The sequence below is a fragment of the Gavialis gangeticus genome, unplaced genomic scaffold (assembly GCF_001723915.1).
Source record: "Gavialis gangeticus isolate Ggan-Ray unplaced genomic scaffold, GavGan_comp1, whole genome shotgun sequence".
NCBI classification, from domain to species: Eukaryota; Metazoa; Chordata; order Crocodylia; family Gavialidae; genus Gavialis; species Gavialis gangeticus.
Window position 1 is genome coordinate 28,892,094 of NW_017728997.1, and position 5,439 is coordinate 28,897,532.

A 5,439-nucleotide genomic window follows, 5' to 3' on the forward strand; every position below is an offset into this window, starting at 1 on the left:
AAAGATTGTATCAGGCTGTGGGAACAAAATGACAGTATATTTGGGAAAAGAGAAAAAGCAGGGTGGAGGTGGGAACACATACAGCATAACAGATGATGGGATAAACCATGTGAGGAGAAGGGGAAATACACATTCAACAAAATGCTTAAACAACTACATATTGATTCTGGACTGAACTCTAAAAATTTCCTTCCAGAGAATGAACCAACTTATGAATTTGAGGGAATACTTGCACCAACATTTTCTTGTACTCCCCAAAATACAAGGGGACACAGATGCAAGTCTAGGAAATCCATGCACAAATTATCCCATCCAAATAGATATGGATTCCCAAGAAGTGGGAGGTTGAAGCTCCAGGTTATTAGCTATTGAAATATTCCAGCTAGAAGAAATATAACTGTCCTTCTTTTCACAAACACAAAATATTCAATATGTGTAATAGTTTTTGTAATAGACAACTCAGAAGAGCCTCCTCAGAGCCATAGTCAATAGGGAGCTCTGTGCCTATTTGTGATTTTACACATCTGTGACAATTCAGAGAACTAAACAGAAAATCAAGCATTCAACATTATGTGGAATTGTGATAATCTCTTTAGGGCTGTCTCTCCATAAGAACAATGAATTGGTTATGCCCATTCATATAGATGGCTTTTACCATCTGTGACTGACGTAATAATGATTAGAATCTTCATTCAGTAAATCATTCAAACAAAAGGTTACTGATAGAAATTAAATATATCCATTTAACTATTTCATCATCAGAGCCTGAGAGAATATAATTGGATGTGAATAACTTATAAAAGTGTGAGATGGAGTGTATTTTCTAACATATTTCTAATGTATGTCTTGCCTCTGAGTGAAGTAAAAAAGCATATTATTCTCTGGTTTGGTCATGAAGGAATGCCATAGTGGCCTATCAGAGCACAAGAGCTAGCTCCTGACATCAAGCGGCATTCTGCTTTGCAGCCCATGAAGTGTGCAACGTAACTGCAAAATGTTGTAATATGTACTGATTTGTCACTCTTTAATTTGGCTGATCTAATTTGTGATTGATATTGTCACTGAAAGCTTCTGAGAAATCATTCAAGTATTACACATTAGTTATACACTACTTCTGTTTGTCTCATGTACCCAGTGACTAAGTGCTTTGGATCCTGGAACATTTTGCAGGTGCTATAAAAAGCTTATTTTATTAACTCCAATTTAAGTCCAGTAAAAAAATGGCTATTAAGTCAGTGCCCTGTGGACTGGCAGAAAGAGGCACATGGTAGACAAATGCATAACTAGAGACCTACACATAGGTGTAGGTTGCACACTGACCATATTTGGCAAAATCACGCCCACAGCCAGATCCACGCACACAGATCTGCCAAGACAAACAGAGCAGTACATGGTGTAAGTTGTGCTGCCCTTGTGGCATGCAGAAATACACCACTTTTTTCCGTTTTTTTTCTAACCAAGATCCCAATCCAGTCAATGTGGTATATTCTTTACACTTTCTTAGCCTTCCCAGTCCAGGCACTGTTCTTCACACCTGGAACTCCCATTGGTGTCAGCAGGTATTAAGCAAACAGAGAAGGGCAGTTTACAGTTTTTAATTTCTTTGATGCAAAAAGCCAAAGGAGTCTGTCCCTATGTTTCCCCACCCCACTGTCTCTGACTAGCAAGTGAAATAGTATTCAATTTAGTTTTCATCAATTGCATGGTGTGTTTGATCATAATTGTTTGCTAAATATGTATTTAAAAAGTGAAATCGTATAATATATTCTCAAATTCACCTGTCATAATAACTTGGATAATCTATGGACTGCTTTATACTGCACAGAGGATTGAATCAATTAGCATTACTATCTATGACTTAGGACATCTGTTAAAATTGCAATTTTGACTTCAATTAATCCTTTTTTTTTCTTTTTCAGTATTAGCACTTGAGCATTAAGAATGTATTTACTGAAAATTTCTTTGTTTCTGTAAAATATCTCAAAGTGAAAAGCAAATAAAACTGGAATACAGCTTGAAACTATTACAAAGTCATTTTTAAAAATAGAAATGAAACCTAATATTGCAAACCGCCTTGTTGGAAATCTGATCTTTGAGGATTTTGTTATTCTGCATAGACAGCAGACAAGAAGCTAAGACCAGCATTATAAACAGTAGGGAAAAATTAAACCTTACTACATTATGAACCACAGTTTTACTTCACTGAAAAACAACAAGGGTACTTTATCCTTATGGAAGAGAAAGAGAATCATAAAATAAAGCCTAAAATCAAAGTAGAGCACAGCACAAGTTATTGCTGGGTTGACCCTCTACTAACACCTGTGTGCTTGATACTGCAATGCATTTCTAGCCTTTTCTAAAGAAATCTAAAGCTGTTGCTGGATTGAAGATTCTGGTTCAAGAAAAAAAACTTCGCCAATTTCCTTTAGAACACAGATAATTTATCCGGGTGGAAAAAATGGCTTAAGCTGAAGGAGAGATACATGACATACACAGCTTTCCTAATAAAGGCCAGGCACAAATTCACTTTGTGAAGGCAGTAATGAGGACGTTTTCAACAATGCCTACTGAATCCTACCAGACAGCATACATTCAATATCTTGCTCCTTTTTCATGTGGTCATGAAAACCTGACTGAAGGGTTTTTAAAGTCAATTCAAACAACAAGAAAGATTTGCAGATTATATTAGCAAGGTTATTACTGTGGAACTTTGTATTAAAGCTAACTCTTCACCAGTGGGAATCAATGAGTATTTTAACTTCAATGGTCATACTATTAGGACTGTAAGCACATTGAAATTTAAACCCTGCAACATGTTGAAACAATTCAGGAATTTAATTCTTTTTCATTGTAACCAGATATTTCAGTTCAATACAAATGGCTTCTATGGCCGTCATGAATGAAGTGGGCTGCCTTTACTTTTAAAAATGTTAAAGAAAATAAAAAGTCACGTAATGCTATCATTTGCAAAAATATTATAGTATTTGTGGTAAAAGTAGTGACTTAAGATGCTACAATAATTCTATGTATAGTATTGGTTAAATGATAATGTCAGTTTAAGACGCTCTAAAATGTGCTTTTTCACATTTCTCATTTAGACAGATTTAACTAACTGTTAACTAAACAGTTAACAGATTTAACTAAATGTTTCAAAAAGAAAGACTTTCAGATTATTACCCTTTTTGAAGTGATTGTGTAACTCTTTTAAATAACTGCTTGTGGCTACCTGTATCCTGTTCTGCTGATTATAGCTAAAGGACATGATAATTGCCCGCTTTCTCTCTGATCTAAATTTAAGCCCATCTACTTATGGCAAACCCAACCCTGATATAGCATACTACAGCACTTCACTTCAATAGGTTTTTTCTTGCTAGAGATAACATGCCTGATTATGGGTCTTTATGGCATCACCGCACTGTTAACCACTCACATTTCCATACCTGCTGATCATCACTGAAGTCTATAAAACAGCTGCTTTCAAAATGAGATGTAAGCCAGATATGTAATATATGTAAGAAACTTTACCTAATGGAAAACCAGTTTTCAACAACTAAATGTGCACTTCTGTTATATATACATTTGGGGGATGAACCTATTTTTATGAAACACTGTTATAGTCAATTTCCTGATACTGCTAAGACAAATCTTGCACGTTGCAATGTGCTTGCAGTAGACCAAAAATCCAATGCAAAGAAACTGACCTAAAAATCACAAGCAGTCCACATTACATTAACAGAAGCAAACGCTAATTTTCATTTAGATGTTCAAGATATACTTCACCTTCTACTTTGTAATGCAAAATATTAGCATTCTCAATAACACTAGTAAAAAAATATGCATAAGAATAAAAATGAAATATTCTGTCATCACTTCAAGATATGTTGAACATCAATGTCATTTATGTAATATTCTATCTTGTAACATAATATTCTGTCTTGTAACTTACATAAGCCTGAATTCTACAAGAAAGGAGGAAATAGATGAAAGAAAGGTAGCTGAATAATTGTAAGTGAGAATAACCCTGTCCCACTAGTGTCTTCTCAAATGTAGCAAACAAAAAATGCTGATTTTGGGTAGCATTAGCTGATGGGGTTTACCCTGTGCACATATATATTTTATTTATCTTTTAATATCACCTAACTGTGATCCCATGATCATTGCATTTGCTTCATATACAGAATTCCAAGAGTAAACATTCATCTCAGTGATATTGAAGAAACTATTATTTTGCAGTTATCTGACAGGAGAAGCACCATAAATCAATCTGGTAAATATTTGATTAGGGGGCAGGCAAGATGAGTCTGAGAGCTGGTACTGAGTTGTAGAATTTAACTTCTGTTTTGGGAATAGAAACTGCACCCAGACAGGTAATGATTGAGTAGGTACCATTGGAAGGCTAGCCAGCAGTCTATGGGAAATGAGCTGATGGGTCTCACTTCAGTTATAATGGACAGAGATCTACATCTTCAGCCCCAGATGGCATTGTTGCTGGCATTCTCAGCCATACGGCCAGAACTGAATGAGAATGGAGAGAAAACTAGCCTAGAGGTGGAAGCTGTACATAACAGGCTGGACAGTAATAAAGGAGCCTACACTGATGCTATCCAGCTTATACCTTTTCCATTGGCAAATAGATTATTTAGTGTTCGTGGCCATGAGTACACTGTCTTTCACCACCACTAAGTTCATTTATATAGATATAAAAAAAAATAAATGATAGCCCTTGACAAAAATAATTTGTCATCACATGTCTTGGGCTGTGTCTTAGGAGAAGGGCTAAAATAGCTCAACTATTTCTAACTGCCAAGATGCTGCAAAACATAACATTTATAAAACCTACAACTCACCATGTATTTCTAGCATACAGAACAAGGACTCTTTTACACGGTGCACATGTTTGGGGCCCTTTTTTAGCTCAGTAAAGGTATTGCCACATACCTTAATACACTGTACGAAAATGGTAGTAAAATTTACAGAGATGTAAATTTTAAATCAGGCCCAAATTCAGTTATGAGCAGTAAAGGCCAGAAGCGTAAAATACCGAGCAGATAGCCTATCATAAAGCCATGGAAATTTAGCAAGTACAAGTCACAATAGGCACCTGGTAAATTCAAACACTTAGAATAAGGCTTCTATTATTGGCCATATCTTTAGGGGAAGACATGGAGAGTATGCAAGTTAGGCATGAAGCCTACTGGTATAGTGATACATCATGGCTGCTCCCCACTCTATATCTGACCTGCTGATGATGAGAAGACTCCATTCATCTAGGCTGTCAATTTAGCATCTTTCAGCAGCAGGAAATTCATTTGAAAATTAATAATTAAGTGAAGAGGCCTTAACATATAATGTAGACTATACAGTTCATTTGATATTTCCTATTTCAGACAGTCTGCTCACCATGACTGATTTTTTTTTTTTTTTTTTTTTCCAAAAAAA

General features: G+C 35.6%; 1 protein-coding gene across 1 annotated transcript in view; it reads right to left on the minus strand.

The window, feature by feature from the left end:
* CACNA2D3 (calcium voltage-gated channel auxiliary subunit alpha2delta 3) overlaps window positions 1-5,439 on the minus strand; it is a 1,192,973-nt gene that overhangs the window by 48,026 nt on the left and 1,139,508 nt on the right. The window lies entirely within an intron of this gene.